At 38.3% G+C, this 15,710-nt stretch overlaps 1 non-coding gene across 1 annotated transcript; it reads left to right on the forward strand.

Moving 5' to 3' along the window:
• The first annotated feature begins 8,613 nt into the window (after positions 1-8,613).
• LOC139183393 (U6 spliceosomal RNA) lies at positions 8,614-8,720 on the forward strand. Its single transcript, XR_011566981.1, has one exon. It is a non-coding gene; the product is annotated as a U6 spliceosomal RNA (small nuclear RNA).
• The last annotated feature ends 6,990 nt before the right edge of the window (positions 8,721-15,710 follow it).

Genomic DNA, 15,710 nt, shown 5'->3' on the forward strand with positions numbered 1-15,710 from the left:
GTATGAGGTATAAATCTTGTACTGTTTATATTCACAAGGTCTAATACAGTGTGTAAACAATATAGAAAGTCTAATCTTCATTTTGTTCTTCATTAGAATTGGAATAGTGATACAGACATCATAAAATTGGAGTAGTCAGTCAGTCAGTCACTTCAGTCGCTAAGTCATGTCCTAGTCTTTGTGACCCCATGAACCGCAGCACGCCAGGCCTCCCTGTCCATCACCAACTCCTGGAGTCCACCCAAACCCATGTCCATTGAGTTGGTAATGCCATCCAACCATCTCATCCTCTGTCGTTCCCTTCTCCTCCTGTCCTCCATCTTTCCTAGCATCAGGGTCTTTTCCAATGAGTCAGCTCTTCGCATCATTTGGCCAAAGTATTGGAGTTTCAGCTTTAGCATCAGTCCTTCCGATGAACACCCAGGACTGATATCCTTTAGGATTGACTGGTTGGATCTCCTTGCAGGCCAAGGGACTCTCAAGAGTCTTCTCCAACACCACAGTTCAAAAACATCAATTCTGCACTCAGCTTTCTTTATAGTCCAACTCTCACATCCATACATGACCACTGGAAAAACCATACCCTTGACTAGATGAACCTTTGTTGGCAAAGTAATGTCTCTGCTTTTTAATATGCTATCTAGGTTGGTCATAAATTTCCTTCCAAGGAGTGAGCATCTTTTAATTTCATGGCTTCAATCACCATCTGCAGTGATTTTGGAGCTCAGAAAAATAGTCAACCACTGTTTCCACTGTTTTCCCATCTATTTGCCATGAAGTGATGGGACCAGATGCCATGATCTTAGTTTTCTGAATATTGAGCTTTAAGCCAACTTTTTCACTCTCCTCTTTCACTTTCAGCGGCTCTTTAGTTCTTCTTCACTTTCTGCCATAAGGGTGGTGTCATCTGCATATCTGAAGTTATGATATTTCTCCCGGCAGTCTTGATTCTAACTTGTGCTTCCTCCAGCCCAGCGTTTCTCATGATGTACTCTGCATATAAGTTAAATAAGTAGGGTGACAATATACAGCTTTGACGTACTCCATTCTCAATTTGGAACCAGTCTGTTGTTGCATGTCCTGTTCTAAAGGTTTCTTCCTGACCTCCATACAGATTTCTCAACAGGCAGGTCAGGTGGTCTGGTATTCCCATCTCTTTAAGAATTTTCCACAGTTTATTGTGATCCATACCGTCAAAGGCTTTGGCATAGTCAATAGAGCAGAAATAAGATGTTTTTCTGGAACTCTCTTGCTTTGAGAACCCCATGAACAGTATGAAAAGGCAAAAAGATAGGACACTAAAAGATGAGCTCCCCAGGTCGGTAGGTGCCCAATATGCTACTGGAGATCAGTGGAGAAATAATTCCAGAAATAATAAAGGGATGGAGCCAAAGCAAAAGCAACACCCAGTTGTGGATGGGACTGGTGACAGAAGCAAGGTCCAATGCTGTAACGAGCAATATTGTATAGGAACCTGGAATGTTAGGTCCATGAATCAAGGCAACTTGGAAGTGGTCAAAGAGGAGATGGCAAGAGTGAACACCGGCATTCTAGGAATGGATTGGAATGGGTGAATTTAACTCAGATGCCCATTATATCTACTATTGTGGGCAGGAACCCCTTAGAAGAAATGGAGTAGCCATCATAGTCAACAAAAGAGTCCAAAATGCAGTACTTGGATGCAATCTCAAAAACGACAGAATGATCTCTGTTTCCAAGGCAAACCATTCAATATCACGGTAATCCAAGTCTATGCCCCGAACAGTCATTCTGAAGAAGCTGAAGTTGAACATTTCTATGAAGACCTACAAGACCTTCTAGAACTAACACCCAAAAAAGATGTGCTTTTCATTATAGGGGACAGGAATGCAAAAGTAGGAAGTCAAAAAACACCTGGAGTAATGGGCAAATTTGGCCTTGGAGTACAGAATGAAGCAGGACAAAGGCTAATATTGCTCTGCCAAGAGAACGCACTGGTCACACAAACACCCTCTTCCAACAACACAAGAGAAGACTCTACACATGGACATCACCAGATGGTCAACACTGAAATCAGATTGATTATATTCATTGCAGCCAAAGATGGAGAAGCTGTATACAGAGTCAGCAAAAACAAGACCAGGAGCTGACTGTGGCTCAGATCATGAACTCCTTATTACCAAATTCAGACTGAAATTGAAGAAAGGAGAAAACCACTAGACCATTCAGTATGACCTAAATCAAATCCCTTATGACTATACAGTGGAAGTGAGAAATAGATTTAAGGGACTAGATCTGATAGACAAGAGTGCCTGATGAACTATGGATGGAGGTTCGTGACATTGTACAGTAGACAGGAATCAAGACCATCCTCAAGAAAAAGAAATGCAAAAAAGCAAAATGGGTATCTGAGGAGGACTTATAAATAGCTGTGAAAAGAAGGGAAGCAAAAGGGAAAAAGAAAGATATACCCATTTGAATGCAGAGTTCCAAAGAATAGCAAGGAGAGATGAGAAAACCTTCCTCAGTGATCAGTGCAAAGAAAGAGAGGAAAACAATAGAATGGGAAAGACTAGAGATCTCTTCAAGAATATTAGAGATACCAAGGGAACATTTTATGCAAAAATGGGCTCAATAAAGGACAGAAATGGTAGGAAACTGACAGAAGCAGAAGATATTAAGAAGAGGTGGCAAGAATACACAGAAGAACTGTACAAAAAAAGATATTCATGACCCAGATAGTCACAATGATGTGATCACTCACCTAGAGCCAGACATCCTGGAATGTGAAGTCAATTAGGCCTTGCTGCTGCTACTAAGTCGCTTCAGTCATGTCTGACTCTGTGCAATCCCATGGACGGCAGCCCACCGGGCTCCCCCATCCCTGGGATTCTCCAGGCAAGAACACTGGAGTGGGTTGCCATTTCCTTCTTCAATGCATGAAAGTGGAAAGTTGAAAGTGAAGTCGCTCAGTTGTGTCCGACTCTTCGAAACTCCATGGACTGCAGCCTACCAGGCTCCTGCGTCCATGGGATTTTCCAGGCAAGAGTACTGGAGTGGGTTGCCATTGCCTTCTCTGAAGCATCAATACGAACAAAGCTAGTGGAGGTGATGGAATTCCAGTTGAGCTATTTTAAATCTTGAAAGATGATGCTGTGAAAGTGCTGCACTCAATATGCCAGCAAATTTGGAAAACTCAGCAGTGGCCACAGGACTGGAAAAGGTCAGTTTTCATTCCAGTCCCAAAGGAAGGCAATGCCAAAGAATGCTCAAACTACTGCACAATTGCACTTATCTCACACGCTAGTAAAGTAATGCTTAAAATTCTCCAAGCCAGGCTTTAGCAATACATGAACCGTGAACTTCCAGATGTTCAAGCTGGTTTTAGAAAAGGCAGAGGAACCAGAAAGAGATCAAATTGCCAACATCCACTGGATCATCGAAAAAGCAAAATTGGAGTAGTGGTACAGACATAACAGTCAGTTAGTCTAATCAGACTAATTGGGAGTGTTTTCAGTTTTGGCCTATGTTCTCAAAATAAAAATTGAGAATTTTTATGTAATATCCCCAATGTACATTAAGATATTTGCACACATAAGGATGTGTTGTTTGCTAGCAGCTGGGGCATTTTGAAAAGATTTTTCCTGCTTTAGCAATGAAATTAAAGTGAAAGGGCAGGTGTGTGGGGAAGCAGGGAGGAAGAATAAGAAGCAGCTTAAATTAGGTAGTGCCACTGTCTCTTTCATAGGCTAAAGGTGGGAGGCAATGAAGAGAGCCAGAATCTGGTAATTTAAGGTGACAAACACTAATAATAAGTGTCTTTGAATTTAAAAGTTGAAGCAAGAGAGGACACAACTAAATTACACAAGGACAAAGAGGGATAGAAAAAGTCTAAAAGGTGCTCTCAGGTCAGCCTTCCACTACAGCTGGGCACTGTTCTCACAGAATTCCCTAGAGAGTCTTCTACCATCAAGTGACATTTGAGGTATTAAACATGTGAGATGGGATTGGACACCTTGAACATATGATCCTTAAGGGGCTGACAGCACATACTTCCTGCTGAACTAGTTTCTTATCCTAGAGTCTGATCCCTAAGCTCATCTGTTCTCCTGTTCCCCAGTGTTTTTCAAACTTCTATCCATCTTTTACCTCTTCCCAAAATGAGGAAGAACCAACAAATTAGCTTCTGCTGTGAGGTATGTAATTGACTTCCAGAAAACTTCTCAGTCTAAATGTAGAAGGACTGAGAGAAAGGGGAAAGGGATATGATATTTACTGAATGTGGAGCATATACTAAGCAAAATACTAGGTCATTTAATTTCATCGTCATGGCAACACTGTCAGCCAAGTATTATTATTGCCAAAGAAGAAGCTGAGACTTAAAGAAGTTAAGAAACATGAGCAAACCACTCCCTACCCCACACCATGTTAAGAAGTCAAAGAGATGAAATTCAAATGTATTCTGATTCCAAATCCTATGCCTATTTCACCAGAGCAAGGGTTCCCTCAAAGTCAATTGTTAATGTTTGGGCATTCTATTCCCTTTTGGTAACGCATCATCTCCCTGACTCTGGCACATTTCCACAACAGAGTGACTTTTTACTGAAACACTCTGCAAACTGGGAATCTGACAAAAATCCCAAAGGTTTATGAAGTTCAGTAACAGTGTATACGTATTTTAAATCCTAAAAGAGTGCAAGTACACTAATCCTGCCAACAATAAGTTTTTAAAAAAGGAAAATAACTTCCTCCTTCATTTATTGAAATTGCTCGGAAGCAGAAGTCAGGAAATCCCCTTCCTTGATTTGTAGTATTTGACTGGACATGGAGTAACAGACTGGTTCCAAATCAGGAAAGGAGTACGTCAAGGCTGTATATTGTCACCCTGCTTATATAACTTATATACAGAGTACATCATGTGAAATGCTGGGTTGGATGAAGCACATGCTGGAATCAAGATTGCTGGGAGAAATATCAATAACCTCAGATACAAAGATGACACCACCATTTGGCAGAAAGAGAAGAACTAATGAGCTTCTTGATGAAAGTTAAAGAGGAGAATGAAAAAGTTGGCTTAAAACTCAACATTCAGAAAACTAAGATCGTGGCATCTGGTCCCATCACTTCATGGCAAATTGATGGGGAGCAATGGAAACAGTGACAGACTTTATTTTTATGGGCTCCAAAATCACTGCAGATGATGACTGCAGCCATGAAATTAAAAGACGCCTGCTTCTTGGAAGAAAAGCTATGACCAACCTAGACAGCATATTCAAAAGCAGAGACATTACTTTGCCAACAAAAGTCCGTCTAGTCAAAGCTATGGTTTTTCCAGTAGTCATGTATGGACGTGAGATTTGAACTATAAAGAAAGCTGAGTGCTGAAGAATTGATGCTTTTGAACTATGGTGCTGGAGAAGACTCCTGAGAGTCCCTTGGACTGCAAGGAGATCCAACCAGTCAATCCTAAAGGAAATCAGTCCTGAATATTCATTGGAAGGACTGATGCTGAAGCTGAAACTCCAACACTTTGGCCACCTGATGATAAGAACTGACTCATTGAAAAAGACCCTGATGCTGGGAAAGACTGAAGGCGGAAGAAGGGGACAACAGAGGATAAGATGGTTGGATGGCATCACGGATGCAACGGACATGAGTTTGAGTAGGCTCCGGGAGTTGGTGATGGACAGGGAAACCTGGCATGCTGCAGTCGCAGAGTCGCATACAACTGAGCGACTGAAGTGAACTGAACTGATGCTGCTGTTATTCCCAAAGAACAGATTTATACTGCTTTATTCTTTGAACTTTTCTATATTTTTTCATTTTTCCTCAATAGAATATAGTTTTGGTTATTATAAAGATTTCCACATGACAAGAATTTATTTTACTCTCTTTTTTATACTCTGGGAGAAGTAAGCTCTAAGCAAACAAAAAAATGCCTAATTACTTGTTTTACATAAAAAATGTATATTCGTTTATGGAAAAATATGTTAAGTATATATATACGTTTTTCACTTAGAGTACTAGGTGTCTGGGAAGAATGCAAATTTTTCACATGTATAGAATTCAACCTTGTCTCATAATATCCAAGAATAACTTCAGAATGGTTTCCACCAGCAATTATTTTCATTACTAAAAGATTATCATAGACATATAGTTAAATAGAATAGAATGTCCAAAAATAGACCAACACAAATATATTCATTTAAATTTCAAAAAAAGGATGAGTGTAATTCAATGGGGGAAAGGATAACCTTTTCAACAAATGATGCTGGAATATCTGGATATCTACATGGAAAAACCTTTACCCTTACTTGCCACTGTATACCAAAAAATTAACATGAAACGAATCATAAAACAACAGGTAAGAGATGAAACTATAAAATTTCTAGAACTACAAAACATAGACAAAAATCTTTGAAACCTTGGGTTAGACAAACATTTCTTAGACAGAATTCAAAAAACCACAAAGCTGTAAAAGAAAAAAATTGATAAACTGCACTTCATCAAAACTTAAAACTTCTGCTTTCTGTAATGTAGTCTGAAGCCAGGGAATGTGATACCTCTAGCTCTGTACTTATTTGTCAAGACTGTTTTCACTATTATGAGTCTTTTTGCCTCCAAACAAATTTTTAAATTATTTGTTCTAGGTCTGTGAAAAAAGCCACTGTAAATTGCCTTGGGTATTTTAACAGTATTAATTCTTTCAATCCCTGAGCACAGTATATCTTTCCATCGGTTTGTGTCATCCTCAGTTTCTTTCATCAGCATAGCTTTCTGAATCCAGCTCTTTTACCACTTTAGGTAGGTTTATTCCTAGGTTTTTATTCTTTTTTGATGCAATTGCAAACGGAATTGTTTTCTTAATTTCTCCTTCTGAGAGTTACTTTATAAAAATGCAACAGATTTTTGTATATTAATTTTGTATTCTGCAACTTCACCATATTCATTGGTGAGCTCCAGTAATTTTTTGGTGGCATCATTAGGATTTTCTGTGTATAGTATCATGTCTTCTGCAAATAGTGACAGTTTTACTTTTTCCTTTCCAGTTTAGATTCTTTTTATTTCTTTTCCTTGTCTCAGAATATACAATGGAGAAAAGACAGTTTCTTCAATAGGTCATGCTCGAAAAACTGGACAGCTAAATGTAAACAATAAAATCAGAACATTTTCTCAAATCATATACAAAAATAAACTCAAAATGAATTAAAGACCTAAATGCAAGACCAGGAATCATAAAACTCCTAGAAGAAAACATATGCAGAACACTTTTTGGCAGAAATCACAGCAATTTTTTTTTTTTTTTTGGATCTGTGACCTAAAGCAAAAGAAACAAGAACAAAAATAAATAAATGGGACCTAATTAAACTTAAAAGCTTTTGCACAGCAAAGAAAACCATCAATAAAACAATATACTGAATGGGAGAAAACATTTGCAAATGATATGACTCATAAGGGAATCATATCCAAAATATATAAACAGCTTATACAATTCAACATCAAAAAAATAAATCAATTTTTTAAAAAGGGCAGGGGGAAAAAAAAAAGAAAAAAAAATAAAAAGGGCAGGAGACCTGAATAGACATTTTTCCAAAGAAGATATGCAGATGACCAACAGTGTATGAAAAGATGCTCAGCATCATTAATCATCAGAGAAACAGCAAATCAAAGCCACAATGAGATATCACCCCACACCTATCAGAATGGCTATTATCAAAAAGATCATAAATAACAAATGTTGGTGTTCTGGAGAAAAGTGAACACTTGAACACTGCTGGTAGGAATGTAAACTGGTACACCACTGTGGAAAACAGGATGGAGTTTCCTCAAAAAACTAGAAATAGAACTACCATATGACCCAGAAATTCCACTCCTAGGTATATATTTAAAAAAAGATTACATTCTAACATTCATAGTAATTCATAGCAGCATTTACAATAGCCAAGATATGGAAGCAGCCAAGTGCCCATCAGTTTTCATTCCAATCCTAAAGAAAGGAAATGCCAAAGAATGCTCAAACTACTGCACAATTGCACTCACCTCACACTCTAGGAAAGTAATGCTCAAAATTCCCCAAGCCAGTCTTCAGCAATACGTGAACCGTGAACTTCCAGATGTTCAAGCTGGTTTTAGAAAAGGCAGAGGAACCAGAGATCAAATTGCCAACATCCGCTGGATCATCAAAAAAGCAAGAGAGTTCCAGAAAAACATCTATTTCTGCTTTATTGACTATGCCAAGGCCTTTGACTGTGTGGATCACAATAAACTATGGAAAATTCTGAAAGAGATGGGAATACCAGACCACCTGACCTGCCTCTTGAGAAACCTATATGCAAGTCAGGAAGCAACAGTTAGAACTGGACATGGAACAACAGACTGGTTCTAAATAGGAAAAGGAGTACATCAAGCCTGTATATTGCCACCCTGGTCATTTAACTTCTATGCAGAGTACATCATGAGAAACGCTGGGCTGGAGGAAGCACAAGCTGGAATCAAGATTGCCCGGAGAGATATCAATAACCTCAGATATGCAGATGACACCACCCTTATGGCAGAAAGTGAAGAAGAACTAAAGAACCTCTTGATGAAAGTGAAAGAGGAGAGTGAAAAGGTTGGCTTAAAGCTCAACATTCAGTGCTCGCTTCGGCAGCACATATACTAAAATTGGAACGATACAGAGAAGATTAGCATGGCCGCTGCGCAAGGATGACACGCAAATTCGTGAAGCGTTCCATATTTTTGAAAGAAATCAAAGAGGACACTAATAGATGGAGAAATATACCATGTTCATGGATTGGAAGAATCAATATAGTGAAAATGATTATACCACCCAAAGCAATTTATAGATTCAATGCAATCCCTATCAAGCTACCAACGGTATTCTTCACAGAGCTAGAACAAATAATTTCACAATTTGTATGGAAATACAAAAAACCTCGAATAGCCAAAGCTATCTTGAGAAAGAAGAATGGAACTGGAGGAATCAACCTGCCTGACTTCAGGCTCTACTACAAAGCCACAGTCATCAAGACAGTATGGTACTGGCACAAAGACAGAAATATAGATCAATGGAACAAAATAGAAAGCCCAGAGATAAATCCACGCACATATGGACACCTTATCTTTGACAAAGGAGGCAAGAATATACAATGGATTAAAGACAATCTCTTTAACAAGTGGTGCTGGGAAAACTGGTCAACCACTTGTAAAAGAATGAAACTAGACCACTTTCTAACACCATACACAAAAATAAACTCAAAATGGATTAAAGATCTAAACGTAAGACCAGAAACTATAAAACTCCTAGAGGAGAACATAGGCAAAACACTCTCCGACACACATCACAGCAGGATCCTCTATGACCCACCTCCCAGAATATTGGAAATAAAAGCAAAAATAAACAAATGGGACCTAATTAAACTTAAAAGCTTCTGCACAACAAAGGAAACTATTAGCAAGGTGAAAAGACAGCCCTCAGAATGGGAGAAAATAATAGCAAATGAAGCAACTGACAAACAACTAATCTCAAAAATATACAAGCAACTCCTACAGCTCAATTCCAGAAAAATAAATGACCCAATCAAAAAATGGGCCAAAGAACTAAATAGACATTTCTCCAAAGAAGATATACAGATGGCTAACAAACACATGAAAAGATGCTCAACATCACTCATTATCAGAGAAATGCAAATCAAAACCACTACGAGGTACCATTTCACGCCAGTCAGAATGGCTGCGATCCATAAGTCTACAAGCAATAAATGCTGGAGAGGGTGTGGAGAAAAGGGAACCCTCTTACACTGTTGGTGGGAATGCAAACTAGTACAGCCACTATGGAGAACAGTGTGGAGATTCCTTAAAAAACTGGAAATAGAACTGCCTTATGATCCAGCAATCCCACTTCTGGGCATACACACTGAGGAAACCAGAAGGGAAAGAGACACGTGTACCCCAATGTTCATCACAGCACTGTTTATAATAGACAGGACATGAAAGCAACCTAGATGTCCATCAGCAGATGAATGGATAAGAAAGCAGTGGTACATATACACAATGGAGTATTACTCAGCCATTAAAAAGAATACATTTGAATCAGTTCTAATGAAGTGGATGAAACTGGAGCCTATTATACAGAGTGAAGTAAGCCAGAAAGAAAAACACCAATACAGTATACTAACACATATATATGGAATTTAGAAAGATGGTAACAATAACCCTGTATACGAGACAGCAAAAGAGACACTGATGTATAGAACAGTCTTTTGGACTCTGTGGGAGAGGGAGAGGGTGGGATGATTTGGGAGAATGGCATTGAAACATGTATAATATCATATATGAAACAAGTCGCCAGTCCAGGTTCGATGCACGATACTGGATGCTTGGGGCTGGTGCACTGAGACGACCCAGAGGGATGGTATGGGGAGGGAGGAGGGAGGAAGGTTCAGGATGGGGAACACATGTATACCTGTGGTGGATTCATTTCAATATTTGGCAAAACCAATACAATATTGTGAAAAAAAAAAAAAAGCTCAACATTCAGAAAACTAAGATCATGGCATCTGGTCCTATCACTTCATGGGAAATAGATGGGGAAACACTGGCTAACTTTATTTTTCTGGGCTCCAAAATCACTACAGATGGTGACTGCAGCTATGAAATTAAAAGAGGCTTACTCCTTGGAAGAAAAGTTATGGCCAACCTAGACAGCATATTAAAAAGCAGAAACATTACTTTGCCAACAAAGGTCCGTCTAGTCAAAGCTATGGTTTTTCCAGTAGTCATGTATGAACGTGAGATCTGGACTACAAAGAAAGCTGAGTGCTGAAGAATTGATGCTTTTGAACTGTGGTGTTGGTGAAGACTCTTGAGAGTCCCTTGGACTGCAAAGAGATCCAACCAGTCAGTTCTAAAGGAAATCAGTCCTGAATATTCATTGGAAGGACTGATGCTGAAGCTGAAACTCCAATACTTTGGGCACCTGATGCGAAGAGATGACTCATTGGAAAAGACCCTAATTCTATGGAAGATTGAAGGCAGGAGGAGAAGGGGATGACAGAGGATGAGATGGTTGGATGGCATCACCAATGCAATGGACATGAGTTTGGGTAGGCTCTGGGAGTTGGCGACGGACAGGGAAGCCTGGTGAGCTCCAGCTCATGGGGTCGCAAAGAGTCAGACATGACTGAGTGACTGAACTGAACAAAGTGTAGTTGGGCTATGCTTTCTTTAAAAATGGGGAAATTTTCAAGAGAGCTTAACCCTAGAGGATAGGAGGTAGTAGTCATCGATAAAACCAGAAAGATAAGCAGGGGTCAGTTTTTACCAGGTATTGAAAGGCATATTAAGGAATTTGAAGTCTACTGTAGGAGAACTGGGGAGCCAATAAACGTTATGCCTTAAAGCATGGATTATCTACATCAGAATCACTTAAAAATCTTACTGAAAGTGCCTACTCCTATATTCTGCTCCAAACCTATTGAATCAAAATCACTGGGGTAAAGTCCTCAAATCTATGTTTTTTTAAACAACGATGGCAAGTAATTTCTTACACATATTGAAGTTTGTACAGTATAGTGTTTAAGGCCAGGGAATGATATGATCAGGTGAATATCAGGAAAGATAACCGGTGCAACATGAAGAACAGTTTAGAAGGTGGCAAAACTGGAGGCTAGGAGACACACTAGGTGACTGTTGGACTAGTCTAGGTAAGAGAAGTTGATGATCTTAACTAGGTTAGGACTGGAGTTTGAGAAAAGATGAATTGGAGAATTTGTGAATGTCAAATTATTTGGAAGATGAATTGTCAAGGCTTGACGATTTGCTGGAGTATGGAGATAACCTGTGAAACTGGATGAATGTTGGTGGTATTTCCTGATTTAGAGAATCCAGGAAAACTAGCAAATCCTGATGGTGATGGTGGAAGAGTAGAAAGCAAAAACCAAGTTCAACTGTGCACATGGGGACTTAAAAGGTGAGAGATCTAGTAGGCAGCTGGAGGATAGCTCCATAGTTGCTAAGGGAAATCTATTCATAAGATATAGCTATAGCAGAGGCAGATTTGCTGTGAAGCTGATGAAGTTAATCTTCAGGTCTCTTGCAAAGGCTCCTTTCATGGCTCTGAGACAAACCCTTAGAATTCTGTATTTGAAGAGCTATATCAATTTTCTTAAATTGTGTGAACTTACTTTTCTTAATTTCTTAATTTTCCAACTATATAAAAAGCCTCAGAAAACCTTGAATCTTATTTCTGAGCTATATAGGTAAAAAATCATCAGCATATGGATGGTAACAAAGGATCCTGAAAAGGATGAGATTACCTTAGAAGAATATAGTAATAGAATAGAGTAAGAATATAGTATAGAATAGAGTAAGACACCTCAGAGGTCTTAATATGTTACATGTTCTTTTCCAGGAGTAAATATTATTTTAAATTAGATATAAAGAAAAATCAGGGGAAAATTTTAAATAAACAATGTAAAAAGTCTGTAGTCATATGATACACTATGATTTAATTGAAACTAAAAGCTTTGTACATTTATATTAAAATATATATTAAATTAATATAAAAAATATATTAAAATTACTTAAATTTGCCTTTTTGGGTAGGCCCATAAGGAATCATTCTGATAACCATATATGAAAAAATTAAACTCTTGGAGATTTTTTTTCTAACTTTTAAAAGAAGGATGAAAACTTAAGAAATATTGTGGTTCTTATCTAAATACTTTTAGAATCAGATAAATATTTGCTAGTAATAGATAATATATATGTCATATATAATATATAGATAAGTGTATCATTTACTCTTTGCCTTAAAAAAATCTATTCTAGCTCAATCATTGGCCTTTTCTTCTTCATTCTTAAAAATTGTCAAGGAAAGGAAATCTTTAATAATGTTCCATAATCAGAAATCTCTTATGTCTAACCTAAATCTATGATTCTTATGAAGGAAGAGGGCCATTTTTAAAAAATCAGCCTTATTATGTTTTACATACATTAAAATTCATCAGTTTTAAGTAACATTTCAATGTGGTTTTGACAAATGTGTACAGCAGTGTAACTATCATCACCATCCAGATATTTCTATTACCCTTTGTATTCAGTCTCCCCCACAGTCTCTTACCCCTGCCCCAGGCAACCACTGATCTGTTTTCTGTCTTAGTAGTTTTTAAAAAAAAATTTATTTATTTGGCTGTGCCAGGTCTTAGTTGGGGCACGCAGAATCTTCGTTGCAGCATGGGAACGCTTAGTTGTGGTATGTGGCATCTAGTTCCCTGACCAGGAATTGAACTCAGTCCTCCTGCATTGGGAATGCAAAGTCTTAGCCACTGGACCACCAGGAAAATGCATGTCATTGCAATTTGACTTTACTAGAATTTTATGTTAAAGTTCATAGTCTTTTGTGTCTGTCTCTGGCTTCTTTCACTTAACATAATGCTTCTGATATTATCCATGTTCTCTCAGTAGTTCATTCCTTTTTAAAACTAAGTAGTATATTGCATTGTATGGATATATCACAATTTATTGATTCACTAGTTATTGGACATTTGTTATTTCTAGTTGGGGCCTATTATGAATAAAATTGCTATGAATGTTTACATATAAGTTAAATACCAGTCCATATTGACATTGGTTTTTATTTCTCTAGGGTAAATACTTAGAAGTGGGATTGCTTAGGAGTGAGTTGCATTCAGCATTGGTCCTTCCAATGAATATGCAGGACTGATTTCTTTTAGGATTGACTGGTTGGATCTCCTTGCAGTCCAAGGGACTCTCAAGCGTCTTCTCCAACACCACAATTCAAAAGCCATCAATTCTTCAGCGCTCAGCTTTCTTTATAGTCCAACTCTCACATCCATACATGACCACTGGGAAAACCATACCCTAGACTAGACGAACCTTTGTTGTCAAAGTAATATCTCTGCTTTTTAATATGCTTTCTAGGTTGGTCATAACTTTTCTTCCAAGAAGCAAGTGTCTTTAATTTCATGGCTATAGTCACCATCTGCAGTGATTTTGGATTTCCCAAGAAAATAAAGTCTCTCACTGTTTCCCCATCTATTTCCCATGAAGTGAGGGACCAGATGCCATGATCTTAGTTTTCTGAATGTTGAGCTTTAAGCCAACTTTTTCACTCCCCTCTTTCATTTTCATCAAGAGGCTCTTTAGTTCTTCGCTTTCTGCCATAAGGGTGGTGTCATCTGCATATCTGAGGTTATTGATATTTCTCCTGGCAATCTTGATTCCAGCTTGTGCTTCCTCCAGCCCAGCATTTCTCATGATGTACTCTGCATAGAAGTTAAATAAGCAGGGTGACAATATACAGCCTTGACGTACTCCTTTCCCAATTTGGAACCAGTCTGTTGTTCCACGTCCAGTTCTAACTGTTGCTTCTTGACCTGCATACAGATTTCTCAGGAGGCAGGTAAGATGATCTGGTATTCCCATCTCTTTAGGAATTTCCCACAGTTTATTGTGATCCACACAGTCAAAGGCTTTGGCGTAGTCAAGAAAGCAGAAGTAGATGTTTTTCTGGAACTCTTTTGGTTTTTTGATGATCCAGTGGATGTTGGCATTTTGATCTCTGGTTCCTCTGCCTTTTCTAAATCCAACTTGAACATCTGGAAGTTCATGGTTCTTGTACTGTTGAAGCCTGGCTTGGAGAATTGTGAGCATTACTTTACCAGTGTGTGAGGTGAGTGCAATTGTGTGGTAGTTTGAGCATTCTTTGGCATTGCCTTTCTTTGGGACTGGAATGAAAACTGACCTTTTCCAGTCCTGTGGCCACTGCTGAGTTTTCCGAATTTGCTGGCATACTGAGTGCAGCACTTTCACAGCAGCATCTTTTAGGATTTGAAATAGGTGAACTGAAATTCCATCACCTCCACTAGCTTTGTTCATAGTAATGCTTCCTAAGGCCCACTTGACTTTGCATTCCAGAATATCTGGCTCTAGGTTGGTGATCACACCATCATGATTATCTGGGTCGTGAAGATCTTTTTTGTCTAGTTCTTCTCCTGTCTATCTATCCTTTCAGTGAACCAACCAAACACATACCCCCCTGTCTTTCTTTATATGTATATATATTTATATTTACTTGGCTGTGCAAGGTCTTAGCTGCAGTATGCAGGATTTTTCATCTTTGTTGCAACATACAGGATCTTTAGTTGCAACATGCAAACTCCTAGCTGGGACATGTTGGACTCAGCTCTCTAATCAGGGATTGAACTTGGGCCCCCTGCACTGAACCACCAAGGAAGTCCCCCTCCAATCAATTTTCTTTTTAATATAATGTTGATAAATAGAATACATTTAATCCAGAGTATTTTTAAATGATTGACTTATTTTATTTCAGATACTGAATTGCAAGTGATGACAGTGCCAAATAATGACTTCAGGAAAATTTTCTAACAAATCTGCGACTACTCAAGATTTCCTTCCCACTATTGTACAAGCACCATTAGAATAAAATGCAATTAAGTTTGTTTTTGAATATTATCAAAGCCACAATCATCTAAAGTTAGGACAATAATGTATTAGAAATACACTCTGTTGTGGCTGACGTAACTTCTTTTAAAGCAACACATACCATTACCAATACAGCAGTTGATTCAGCTGTGCACTGGAGATAAATCACAAGGTGTTTTCTACAAAAGTGTAGATGTCTGATCAATTATAGCACTTATTTGGCATTCCCTTCTATAATATTTTTAAATATCTTCATATAATTT

The sequence above is a fragment of the Bos indicus genome, chromosome 5, assembly GCF_029378745.1.
Source record: "Bos indicus isolate NIAB-ARS_2022 breed Sahiwal x Tharparkar chromosome 5, NIAB-ARS_B.indTharparkar_mat_pri_1.0, whole genome shotgun sequence".
NCBI classification, from domain to species: domain Eukaryota; kingdom Metazoa; phylum Chordata; class Mammalia; order Artiodactyla; family Bovidae; genus Bos; species Bos indicus.